Here is a 14351-nt window from a genome sequence, read left to right on the forward strand (position 1 = left end):
GAGTGGAGCCGAGCGCAACTACATGGAAGTGCATAAAGCGTAATTTGGCACAAATACCCAAAAGGTGGTTTTACATGTAACTGACTGTAGGAATGGGCAGGGACTGAAACTGCACTTGCTGATGTACTTGAGCCCTGTTGAATGGTATAGATTAGTAGTAATCGTGGGACTCAAGAGACTGTGTCCCTTACAGTGGAGCACAATGAGTTTGCTTTTATAGATTATTAACAGGAAAAAAGGGAAAGAGACATTTTAAACAATCAAGGAAAGAAAAAAGTGTAAACTTACTAAATAAAGTTTACTTAGACCAGTTGTGCAGTCTATGTCGTTATTTTGAAGGGTCAGTGATAAATTTGGTCTTATAATTCAGGTCAAGTAGCCAGATCTAGACCATATATAGCTTTGTGGCCTTGGAATTATGTTCCATAGCCAGAGACCCCTCCTCATAGCAGGAGTTGCTTTGGTTGTATATGCACAGCCTCTAAACAGGCGATTCTTTAGTTCCCTTCTAGGCATGTAGCAGAATTATCCAGAAACCCACCAACCCACCACCGCACTGTGATTACATTTAGTTTAGGTTATAGAGGAACATGATTTGGGTGGCCAGGCCACCCTGTCTATGGACAGCTGTAGTTTCACTAAGCTAATATTAGGGACTGAGATATTCTAGTAGAGTTGAGACAATAGTGTTCTAGCTAACCCTCCTATAGCTAGCCAACCCTCCTATATCTAGCCAACCCTCCTATAGCTAGCCAACCCTCCTATACCTAGCCAACCCTCCTATACCTAGCCAATCCTCCTATACCTAGTCAATCCTCCTATACCTAGCCAACCCTCCTATACCTAGCCAATCCTCCTATACCTAGTCAATCCTCCTATACCTAGCCAACCCTCTTATATCTAACCAACCCTCCTATACCTAGCCAATCCTCCTATATCTAGCCAACCCTCCTATATCTAACCAACCCTCTTATATCTAGCCAACCCTCCTATATCTAGCCAACCCTCCTATATCTAACCAACCCTCTTATATCTAGCCAATCCTCCTATATCTAGCCAACCCTCCTATATCTAGCCAACCCTCCTATATCTAACCAACCCTCTTATATCTAGCCAACCCTCCTATATCTAGCCAACCCTACTATAGCAAGCCAACCCTCCTATATCTAGCCAACCATCTTATATCTAGTAAACCCTCCTATACCTAGCCTGCTGAGGAGGGAGAAGAGAACAAACAAACTTTAAAGGTAAATTCCATTGAACACCAATGGTCATTATTTTAACCCCTGGCCATCAATGTGCTTTTTTTATTAAAATTTTTATGGGGGCCCTGACCACCACTGTTTTTTTAACTTGCTTAGGGAGCCTGTGTAGGGCACACTGGCCACCAATTGTTATTTTTTGCTAGGTATAGGAGGATTGGCTAGGTATGGGAGGGTTGGCTAGATATAAGAGGGTTGGCTAGATATAGGAGGATTGGCTAGGTATAAGAGGATTTGCTATGTATAAGAGGGTTGGCTAGATATAAGAGGGTTGGCTAGATATAGGAGGGTTGACTAGATATAGGAGGGTTGGCTAGATATAAGAGGGTTGGCTAGATATAAGAGGGTTGGCTAGATATAGGAGGGTTGGCTAGATATAGGAGGGTTGACTAGATATAAGAGGGTTGGCTAGATATAGGAGGGTTGGCTAGATATAAGAGGGTTGGCTAGATATAGGAGGGTTGGCTAGATATAGGAGGGTTGGCTAGATATAAGAGGGTTGGCTAGATATAGGAGGGTTGGCTAGATATAGGAGGGTTGGCTAGATATAGGAGGGTTTTCTAGGCTTGTCAGTGGTTCCATGCAAAGAGAACTGGTGAGAGGGGGCGCCCCCTGCCTTGTAACCCTTTCCTTGTTAATTTTTATTGTGGCTTCAAGAGATCTAAATAGTGCCTGTATCCACTTTACTGAGTTTGATACATATAGTTACATAGTTAAATCTGTTTGAAAAAAGACAAAGTCCATCAAGTCCAACCCCTCCAAATGAAAACCCAGCATCCATACACTCACCCCTCTCTACTTTCACATAAATTCTATATACCCATACCTATACTAACTATAGAGTTTAGTATCACAATAGCCTTTGATATTCTGTCTGTCCAAAAAATCAACCAAGTCCCTCTTATAGTCATTAACTGAATCAGCATCACAACATCACCCGGCAGTGCATTCCCCAACCTCACTGTCCTCACTGTGAAGAACCCCCTACGTTGCTTCAAATGAAACTTCTTTTCTTCTAGTCTAAAGGGGAGGCCTCTGGTACGGTGATCCACTTTATGGGTAAAAAGGTCCCCTGCTATTTGTCTATAATGTCCTCTAATGTACTTGTAAAGTCTAATCATGTCCCCTCGCAAGTGCCTTTTTTCCAGAGAAAACAACCCCAACCTTGACAGTCTCCCCTCATAATTTAACTCTTCCCTCCCTCTAACCAATTTAGTTGCACTTAGTCTCTGCACTCTCTCCAGCTCATTTATATCCCTCTTAAGGACTGGAGTCCAAAACTGCCCCCATACTCCAGATGAGGCCTCACCAGGGACCTATAAAGAGGCAGAATTATGTTTTCATCCCTTGAGTTAATGTCCTTTTTTTATGCAAGACAGAACTTTATTTGCTTTAGTAGCCACAGAATGACAGTGATGTAGCGTTGCCTACAAATAGGGCCATTTAACCCATTCAGAACCTTTTTTCATTATCTAGGGCTACAAGTTTTACATTTAAATGTGCAGATAATGAGCCTGCCTTGCCTGGCAGATCAGACTGTCTCATGCACTGCATTATGGGTAATGACAAACAAACATGGCTTCTGACAAAACAAAACTGGACCTGCTGTACATCAGTAATAAAGAATGTTTTTTTTTTTATGAATCTGAGGAAAGGAAGGGGAGCAGCAATAGTATTTATGCTTTAAGTGGCAGAGTAAATTATATCCTGGCACATTAGTCAGAGGCTTTTGCTTTGTGTTTCTGATTCTCTCTGTCAGCAAGTTATTTTTAACAAGTCCTCAGACCACAAAGTGCCATTAAAATAATATTAGAAGTTTACTTGACGCATCTGGGCTGTGCGCCTGTTATCTGCCGTACTGGTGACTGTAATGCACAAATGACACGACACAGCTATTCCCATGTCTAATATGCTGCTACTAATCTACCCCTCTCATACATAATGGCCGACCCCTCTCCATTCAGCACATGGACTGTGTCACCCTGAGCTCCTGCACTAAAAACCCCATTGACCTGTCGAGACAATTGTAAGGGGTTACATGTAATTAAATGATAAAATATAGGTCTAAAAGCTCTTGCAGATGAACAAATAACATCTTGCTTTTATTTTATTTTAGGAAGATGCCTCTTTCAAATGTTATCGTGATTTGAACCTCTCTTGTCTTATCTGCGGCCTAAGGGTAGGACTACACGGACGATTTTTGGAACGATCCGACACACTGCGAAAAAACGATCCGCGCTGCATCTGACAGTCGTGTCGCGTCGAATCAATGCTGCGACACCATCTGACAACGCATTCACTTACCTTATTTCCATCTCATCCGATTTGACGCGTCGGATCGTTACAAAATCGTCCGTGTAGTCCTACCCTATATTAGATTGGCGTCGTCTGATTGCAGCCCTGTGGGAAAACTGAGACATTATAATCATCCATATTTGTTCCATAATGATTGAAATTAGAAAAACTTGATTCGAATTTAAAAAACTCGATTCGAATTTAAAAAACTCGATTCGAATTTAAAAAACTCGATTCGAATTTAAAAAACTCGATTCGAATTTAAAAAACTCGATTCGAATTTAAAAAACTCGATTCGAATTTAAAAAACTCGATTCGAATTTAAAAAACTCGTATGTCAGGAAGGCTGCAAACATCACCAAATTGAACCCTGGAACTCTCCCATTGACTTATACAGTAATTTGGCAGGGTTTAGGTGGCGAATTTTAGGTCAAATTTGAGTTCTTAAAGGAACAGTAACACCAAAAAATGCCCTGCACTGGTAAAACTGATATGTTTGCTTCAGAAACACTACTATAGTTCATATAAACAAGCTGCTGTGAAGCAATGGCGGAATTGGAAATTGGGGATGTTCACTCTGGAGAAGAGGCGCTTAAGGGGTGATATGATAACTATATATAAATATATAAGGGGATCATATAATAATCTCTCTAATGATTTATTTACCAGTAGGTCTTTCCAGCTGACACAAGGTCACCCATTCCGATTAGAAGAAAAGAGGTTCCAGCTAAATATTGGGAAGGGGTTTGTTACAGTGAGAGCCGTGAAGATGTGGAATTGTCTCCCTGAATCAGTGGTACAGGCTGATACATTAGATAGGTATAAGAAGGGGTTGGATGGTGTTTAGCAAGTGAGGGAATACAGGGATATGGGAGATAGCTCATATTACAAGTTGATCCAGGGACTGGTCCCATTGCCATTTTGCAAGGAATTTTTTTCCCCTCTGAGGCAAATTGGAGAGGCTTCAGATGGGTTTTGTTTTGCCTTCCTCTGGATCAACTAGCCGTTAGGCAGATTAAAAAAAGAAAAAAAAAAGGTTGAACTTGATGGACGTGTGTTCAACCTAACTTACTATGCTACTATGTAAATGTCATGGAATTTATTAAAAGATCTGATTTAAAAAAGTACAAATGTAAAATAATGCTCTAAATATTATGAAGATGACTATTCTGGCGAGAGGAAGATCTCCCGGGTTGTGGTTCTACTTTTGATTGGACTCCTTGCTACCTGCTATTATATATTTGTGGTGGAGCTGTGCATATTCACTGTACAGTTATTAGAGGCAAAGGTGACTTTCCTGGTGATTTTCCACCTTTTGTTCCTCCTGTGCGTGTGGTGCTATCTCCGGACTGTTATGATGCCTCCCGTTGTCCCTCCTGAAAAATTCCGCCCATCGGAGTCTGACAAGCAGCTGTACCTGAGTGATGAGAGGCCACAAGTGCTGCAGGAGATCCTCATTCGTATGGCTAAAGACTTGCATATTAAGAAGGCTGTAAGGTACTGTACCACATGCCATGTGATAAAGCCAGACAGGTGCCACCATTGCCCAGTGTGTAACGTCTGTATACTGAAACTGGATCATCACTGCGGATTTCTAAACAACTGTGTGGGATTCTCCAACTACAAGTTCTTCCTCCTGTGCCTGACGTATGCAATGCTATTGTGCATATTCACTAGCGCAGTGTCGCTTCATTTCTCCATACTATTCTGGACTCATCAGCTGCCCAACAGCCCATCCAAAGTCCCCATCATTGTGCTGTTCAGCCTGACCACGTTCTTCGCTATAATCCTTTTCTGAAATTTTCCATAATCATTTCATACTGGCTTTATTGAATGTAACTGCTAGAGAGGATAATGATGACACAACTGAGGAGAATAATCCCTTTAATTTGGGCTTCGGCAAGAATCTGAGAGAAGTGTTTGGCAATGAAAAGAAATACTGGTTCCTCCCAATCTTCAGCAGCTTAGGAGATGGCTTCTCATTCCCAATGGGTGATGCTACAGAAGACATAGAGAAAAAAACGCTGCTTTGCTGCCAAACACAGGACAACAATGTCCCCAATCCAGAAAATTTAGAAAAGGAGAATCATGTTGAAGTGCAAATAGAACTAAATCTACCGTAAATAGAAGGAATGGATCTCACATAGAAGATGTTGCACTTTCTCCGTACAGCCTACAAGGGTGGAAATTCCTTCAGCCCCTTTGTTACCCACTTTCATCTGTACCAAGGATGGGGCTTCTCATAGTAGGAGCTTCTTCTGATGGAGAAAGATCTGACGGATACTTCCAACCTTATTCTCAGCATCCTGAGCACATTTTCAAAGGAAGAAGACAACTGCTGAGATGCTTTAGTTGGTGCCCTCTGGGCACATAGACTTATGTATTATGTATTATTTTGAAATATGCAAATACCTGTTGCACTTGTTTAAATGCCTGTTGTACTTTATTAATTGTAATTAATAAATTGCAATAAACTTGAATCTTAATGTGTCCTTGTGATGTTCCTTGTAATTGAACCCAAGGCCGAATACCGAACCAAATCCGAACCCTAATTTGCATATGCAAATTAGGGATGGGAAGGGGAAAACATTTTTTACTTCCTTGTTTTGTGACAAAAAGTCGCATGATTTCCCTCCCCTCTCCGAAATTGCATATGCAAATTAGGATTCGGATTAGGTTCGGCCTGGCAGAAGGATTCGGCTGGATCCTGCTGAAAAAGGCCGAAACCCGAACCAAATCCTGGATTCGGTGCATCCCTAAAAAAAAGTTGAAAAAAAGTTTATCTCTTTAATGGTTAAAAGTAGAGATGCACCGAATCCAGGATTTGGTTCGGGATTTGACAGGATTCCGCCTTTTTCAGCAGGATTTGGATTCAGCCGAATCCTTCTGCCCGGCCAAACCGAATCCTAATCCTAATTTGCAAATGCAAATTAGGGACGGGGAGGGAAATTGTGTGACTTTTTGTCACAAAACAAGGAAGTAAAAAATGTTTTCCCCTTCCCACCCCTAATTTGCATATGCAAATTTGGATTCGGTATTCAGCCATATATTTCACGAAGGATTCGGGGGTTCGGCCGAATCCAAAATAGTGGATTCAGTGCATCCCTAGTTAAAAGCACATACCTTTTGTCATTATGTCTGTCTATTTCAGGTGAATTCAAGCCCTTGGTTTTTAAGCCATTTAGCCATTTAGAGAAATTGCCCAAATAGACCTCTGATCTAATAATTATATGAATTCCCCATAATAAATGATACCTTTATGAGCAGGTGTGCAGTGAAGTATTTCACAGTGTGCTGTTCAGCTTTGCAAGGCCCCATGAGTGCATTCTTGAGCGCTATATTTTGTTAATCCACGTCTATAATAAGGCTTATCGGACTGTATACTGTGTAAGTAAAGTCTCAATGCAATTCAATTTATTACTATTGAAACCCATATTTGGACACTTTGTATAGACACTACATGCATGTGGGCTGCTTAGTTTTTGTTTGTCAGGGCTGCTTTAAACTGCCAGTCCGGCCCTGTAGATGAGGTCACCCCAAGGGCGGCCATGATAATACTTTTCCGTACATTTATTATTCTATGGCAGGAGATGATTTCACGTCCGGTTTGCAGCAACATCACTTCCTGTTTGATGGTGGTCGGTGGGTTGCGGATCAAAGTGGGAAAATATGCAGATTGCGGTTTGGGTCGTGGGCTGCGGGTTTTGGTCGGGTCCGGGTCTTAGAAATTGGTTCCCCTCAGGACTCTACCCCATCATATCTAGAGGTTGTCATGTTTTACCAATATATGTTGAAATTTCACTTTATTTGGACCTCCTGGGCCCCCCGGCAGCTGCAGGGTCTGCTTTCTCTGTAGTTACGCCCCTGATATTCAAGCAAATGAAATGGGAAGTGAGACTGGTCCAACGATGAGCTGCTTAGATAGTGACAGTGGCATAACTTGGCAACAGCGGCCCCAGTGCAAGATGCGCACCCACCAGCCCCCCTCCCATTGCACACTGACATGCTGCCGGCACACACAGCAACATTGCACCCCCTGTAGTTACGCCATTGGATAGTAGTGTGCTTCTGCACATTCTGCAATAAAAGTATTTTCTGAAAATTTCCCCCACACTTTCCCGATGTTGTTGCTCCCTAGGTGTTGCCCACCACTAGCTCCCACCCTGTTCCCGAATGTTGCATGTCAGTAATACAGAAGTTTTCTGAATAGAATGTTTTCCTGAGCCAATTCACACACCCCTGAATGAAAGAGAGTCGGACAAAATGACAGAAGCCCATCAAGTTGGAATAACATTTTCTTCCCTCAAATTCACATTGCGGGTCTCTCCCTGCATCAGTGCCAATGTGTTCCGGTTGTAACACTGTTTTGCCAAGTTCTGTTTGGAATGGAGAGGCTGTGGCATAATAAAGTGCCCAAGTGAAAAAATGTCTCTTTTATGTTCTTGTGTGTCTGTATGTGTGTGTTCTTTTGTGTCTGTGTGTGTGCTTGTGTGTGTGCTTGTGTGTGTGCAGCCCCGGATTTGTGGAAAAGCCACCTAGGCCCGGGCCTAGGGTGGCAGGATTTTAGGGGGGGGCATGCTGCCCAACCACGCCCACATTGGTTCAAAAACACTGGGGATGTGCAGGAGATACAATCTCCATGAACATTTGCACGAATAAAGGGGAGGGGAGAGGGGCGATGAACGGCAGTGGGCCTAGGGGCATCCGCTATGTAAACCCGGCCCTGTTTCTATCCCTCTTAAGGACTGGAGTCCAAAACTGCCCCCATACTCCAGATGAGGCCTTACCAGGGACCTATAAAGAGGCATAATTATGTTTTCATCCCTTGAGTTAATGCGCTTTTTTATGCAAGACAGAACTTTATTTGCTTTAGTAGCCACAGAATGACACTGCCCAGAATTAGACAACTTGTTATCTACAAAAACCCCTAGATCCTTCTCATTTAAGGAAACTCTGATCTGAACCAGGAAGAGGAACATTACTCCCTCCATAAACTAAGGGTCACTTTAGTGGCCAAACTTTAAGGGACTGCACAATAAAAAAGGGGAAACTATTTATCAGTCCCCTACACTAGCACACATAAAGCATGGGAACACTGGGAATCTAGCCCCTCTAACACTCCTTGGTGGAGCCCAAGACTGGTCTAAATAGCCCTGAACCTAACTGTCCCTCCTAGAGAGACCTATAACAGGAGATGGCTCGCCACTTGCTAAATCCTTCACTAGATTGAGGTTCCACTCTTGACTCCCTTGCCCTGTGGGAGTCTCTGGCAAAAAGCCCTTAGAACCACATGGCTTCCCAATATATATATATATATTAGCACACTGCCACTTTGTGGCTAAACCAGGGAACTCTAAAGGCCACCAGGAAGGGGAACATTACTCCCTCCATAAACTAAGGGTCACTTTAGAGGCCAAACTTTAAGGGACTGCACAATAAAAAAGGGGAAACTATTTATCAGTCCCCTACACTAGCACACATAAAGCACACCCTTTCTAGCAATAGTATTAGCAGAATGAAAATGCACAAAGTTATTAACCATTCTGACACTCGAAACATACAAAAACAAAAAGTTAACAAACATATATCTGGGTCTCATAAAATGACAAATGTATCTGTTCCTTTTGCCTTGCTAAGCTTTCTTATCTCAGTCACTCTCCTAATTAATCATGTTAATGAGCTCAGTATCCTGCAATGGTGGAAATAAAGGGTTTTGGAGATTCTGTATATACAACCCATCTGTATTTGTACATGGGCTGCCATCTTGTGCACACAATATACACTGGAAAATCAAATGAAACTTGTTAGAAATAATTTATGAATATAGAGCAAATTCCTAATTTCAGTGCATAATATTCTACAAGGACAAACTATCCCAATGAGGAATGTGTGATAAGGCAGTGTGACAGGGTCCGTACAATAGGGGCAATGGGATGTGATAGTAGGACAAATGGGATTTTGGGGTACTGGTCAGAGTGGGGGACACTGGTGTGGTTGGGTAATGAGTGAATGACAAGGCCAAACTGTTACCATAATTCTGTCCACTTCCTATGGATTTGGGCTGCCATAACTGTAAGCTCTGTGGTACATCAGCAGTTCATAGATTCCCTGTGCCTGTATCCCCAGCCTGTTACTAAGGGACATTCAGTAGGAAATAAGGAAGAAATGAGAAGAAATCAGTAAATAGCACCCAATGATCTCTTTATTGGGCAAAATTCTTTGAACTTTCCAGTCACTGTTATTCTGCCAAAATAATTAGTAATGATCATTAAATCTGTAACACTGTTGGCAGGTTAAATATATGGAAAGGTGAGTTGCACTGCAGGAATGGTGGGAGTGGCATGTCAGTTGGTTTCTATGGTTACATTGTTTACCCTAAGGTACATGAAAAGTTGTTGATCTGCAGATCATTTTCATCTGGCTTCCTATTGGCTAAGAATACAGAGAGCATTGTGATGTCATAAAGAGGAGAATACAGAGTGCATTGTGATGTCATAAAGAGGAGAGTTGTTTACTGATGTTACTCGCTTACTTGCTTTGTCATAAGACCTACGAGCGCTGGTGGTGACACATCAGAGACTCAGTCTTATCAATTTTTGAATTTTTTCTTACTTTTTATCGTTATTTCAAAACTATAATTATGTCAAAAGAAGAGAAAGATACTAAGATAACAATTAATGAAACAGAAGAAGAAAATGACTATTCTGGCGAGAGGAAGGCCGGCCGGGTCCTGCCTATATTCATCATTGGACTCCTTGCTACCTGCTATTATATATTTGTGATGGAGCTGTGCATATTCACTGTACAGTTATTAGAGGCAAAGGTGACTTTCCTGGTGATTTTCCACCTTTTGTTCCTCCTGTGCGTGTGGTGTTATCTCCGGACTGTTATGACGCCTCCCGCTGTCCCTCCTGAAAAATTCCGCCCATCGGAGTCTGACAAGCAGCTGTACCTGAGTGATGAGAGGCCACAAGTGCTGCAGGAGATCCTCATTCGTACGGCTAAAGACTTGCCTATTTATACTAAGGATCCAAAAGGAGATGTTCGGTACTGTGCCACATGCCAAATGTTAAAGCCAGACAGGTGCCACCATTGCCCAGTGTGTAACGTCTGTATACTGAAACTGGATCATCACTGCGTATTTCTAAACAACTGTGTGGGATTCTCCAACTACAAGTTCTTCCTCCTGTGCCTGACGTATGCAATGCTATTGTGCATATTCACTAGTGCAGTGTCGCTTCATTTCTCCATACTATTCTGGACTCATCAGCTGCCCAACAGCCCATCCAAAGTCCCCATCATTGTGCTGTTCTGCCTGACCACAATCTTCTCTATAATCCTATTTCTATTTTGCCTTGGTCAGTCTGAACTGGCTTTAACAAATGTAACTTCTAGAGAGGAAAATGATAACATAGCTGATGACAAAACTGAGGAGAATAATCCCTATAACTTGGGCTTCAGCAAGAATCTGAGAGAAGTGTTTGGCAATGAAAAGAAATACTGGTTCCTCCCAATCTTCAGCAGCTTAGGAGATGGCTTCTCATTCCCAATGGGTGAGGCCACAGAAGACATAGAGAAAAATGCTGCTTTTGCCAAACCCCCAAATGAGGGAATATAGGGTTATGGAAGATAACTTATAATACAAGTTGACCAGGGACTGGTGCGATTGCCAATTTGGAGTCAGGAAGGAATTCCCCCTCCCCCCCAGAATATGATATTGTTTTATTATTATTATTGTAATAAAAGTTTTATTGCTTTAATAAAAGTACATTATATGTAACTGTATCATGTCAGTGTTTTTCTTTTAATATACCCAGGCACTAGAAGTGTGCAATAGGTCATTTAGTAGTTTTGAGAAAGGGCAATGACATTTCTAAACTGGAAAAATTGAGCCTGGGAGTTGTCTCTGGTATAAAGAGTGGCATTTACTGCCCTGTTCACCCCAAATTATGTAAAATATGTCTCCTTGACTTTCATGCCACAACCACTTCTGGCTGGATGGGACATGTAGTCTTGAAGGCTTAGGTTTCAGGTTGGGTTGGTTATTGTTTAAGGGATGCACATCTGACTTGTCTGGCAGCTCTGCTAAGAAACCAATACTATTCTCACTAGTGATGTGAGGGTATACCTGCGGGTCCGGCAGGGGGCAGGGTTCAGGCAGGGTGCTGCATCAAATCTTTGGGTCGACCTAACAATTCCGGCTCCTCCATTTATAGATTTCTGCCTGCTCTGCCCCTTTAGTTACGTCACTGCGAGCGGGTGCCGGTTATTAAAAGGAGGAGCCGAGCTGGGTTGGGTGAGGGTGGGTTAGAGTTGGGTGTAGGTCCAAAAGATCTGGACCCGCACATCACTAATTCTCACCTGTTGTTGGCCTAGAATTCTACTACAGAGTTTATACTAATGGGTTAACTCATAGGGACAAGCTGTCACTCACAGATTTATATAATAATCTGTTTATTCCTCTTGCTATAGACAAAGCTCTTCCATTTGGGCAAATAACTGTAATTCAGGAGTCATGGATTGCCGTATCTGCTTGTTGAAATTGTATGAAAGCTCTGCTAATGAGAGATTTGCTGCAGAAAAAGCTATAATCACTTTGCTTCAACAAGGCTGTATTGGGGAATATTAATGGAGATATGACTTTTCCACTGTAGTCACCACCATCCAGTCAGTCCGAAATGCCAAACACAAAGGTGCATTTCTGGCCTTTTTAAGTACAAGCCAAGCAAAATTCCCACCCCAAATGTAATCAAAGGCCAAAAAACTCATGCCAAGGGGCTCAGTGTTGTCAGTCTTGTGCCCTACAGGGTTGTGTTACTTCCAGTGGAATTCTGTATAACTGAGGTCTCCAACCTCATACCCAGGAGTCTCATCCAGTTGTAGAAGGTCTCGGAGAGCAAAATTCCTTGGGCTAAACAAGGGCTATGCTTGCAGTAAACTGGTGCCTTTGTGCCTCCAAGCAAGCAATTAAATACAAGCCCTGCCTTTGAGGCCGCTGAGAGCAACATCAAAGTGGGTGGCAAGAAACATCTGCCAAACCACTGCTTGGGGCTCACTGGTGTATAGTCCCCAAATAATCTCTCCAACACTTACAGTAACACATTGTCCCTAAGGTTTTAGAGGGTTTTTCCTACTAAAGTTCATGTGAAGTTAAAAATTGGTTATATATAAAAAATCTCTTCACTTAAATTAAATGACATGTTCACGAGAGTACAATTTGTAATCGGTCTTTATTTTTTATTTTTTTAATTATTAAGCTTTCTGTTCAGCAGATCTTCAGTTTAGAATTTTTAGAATTTCAGAAGCTGTCTGGTTGCCAGGATGAAATTTACCATAGCAACCAAGCAGGGGTTTAAATGAGAGACTGGAAAATGAATAGGAGAGGGTCTGAAAAAGTCAGAAGAGGAAAGCAAATGATTCAAAACAAAGATCAATGTTCAAGGGCTGAATTCTATTAAAATAAAGACGTCATACAAAGAAAAATCTATGTAGATCCATGAGCAGACAGTGTGGGTAGGGGCAATACAAATCCCTTGGAGGTCTATATCTGGTTTGCAGGCCTCCAGTTGGATAGTTGTGATGTAGAACATCGAAACCGAAGGGGGTAGAGTGGGTGGAGCATTATCATTAGATGATTTCTGATAACTGTTTTAGATTTATTTGGTAGGTGGGAATTTTTGGATTGCAAGTTTAACTTGAGCAGACAGCTCTCCTCGTGCTTAGTGTCCCACATGGGGTGTTTCCTTAGGTTCCATTAACAAGGGGAGCTGAATGGTACAGCTCATTAACAGCTGCATGGAGGCTTCTGCTGTAGGACATCCCGATCCTGAGTATTAGATGTGCAGCACGGGGCCAAGCCAAAGAGAGAGAGAGAGAGATCTATATACTTGTATGAGAGTGGTTAGCACAATAAACTTGTTCATTATGTGACCAGCCACTCATGATTTTTTTTAAGAATTTGGATCACAATTGTGGAACTTTACAGTTTATGAGCAAATACACTGACTCCTACAATCTTGAGTCCCTTCCTTCATAGTGAGCTCTAATTGTCAGCTGCCAAGTCTGCCCGGTGTTGGCAAAGAAGACGGGAAATACCAGCATGGTTGATCTGTGCTCATATTGGCATGGGTTAGGCACAGGCTTTTCATTGGCTCCTGGAGTGTTTATCTAAGGACCACTAAATGTAATCAGTCTGCCACACTAGAGTTATCTGGAGCCTCACTCTAATTAGCATCTCCTCTAGAATCCTAGTATCTGTGCATGAAATATCATTAGAAATTCCCTAAAATAACAAATTAATTGTCACTGTGAAGAAGACAACTTTAGAACTCTGTTTAGTTCAAACTAGAAAGTATTTTACAATCCAGTGAAAGCTTGGCACATTAAGGCACTGACTATTCCTGGTCTCCCATAATTATTCCCTTGGGGAGAGGCCATGGCTGGGGATAAAAGTCTGAGGAATGGTCATCAAGGTATCTGTACATTATCCAAAGTAAAACAGATGAGTTACAAATCCAGGGTTTAAGGGGATACTGTCATGGGAAAAAATGTTTTTTTCAAAATGCATCAGTTAGTCCTGCTCCAGCAGAATTCTGCACTGAAATCGGTTTGTCATAGTTACATAGTTAAATCGGGTTGAAAAAAGACAAAGTCCATCAAGTTCAACCCCTCCAAATGAAAACCCAGCATCCATACACACACATAGAGTTTAGTATCACAATAGCCTTTGATATTATGTCTGTCCAAGAAATCATCCAAGTCCCTCTTATAGTCATTAACTGAATCAGCATCACA

At 42.0% G+C, this 14351-nt stretch overlaps 1 protein-coding gene and 1 pseudogene across 1 annotated transcript in view; both read left to right on the forward strand.

The window, feature by feature from the left end:
• cyp39a1.L (cytochrome P450 family 39 subfamily A member 1 L homeolog) overlaps nucleotides 1–14351 on the forward strand; it is a 63672-nt gene that overhangs the window by 29216 nt on the left and 20105 nt on the right.
• LOC121393854 lies at nucleotides 4654–5982 on the forward strand (annotated as a pseudogene).

Source organism: Xenopus laevis, chromosome 5L (genome assembly GCF_017654675.1).
Source record: "Xenopus laevis strain J_2021 chromosome 5L, Xenopus_laevis_v10.1, whole genome shotgun sequence".
NCBI classification, from domain to species: domain Eukaryota; kingdom Metazoa; phylum Chordata; class Amphibia; order Anura; family Pipidae; genus Xenopus; species Xenopus laevis.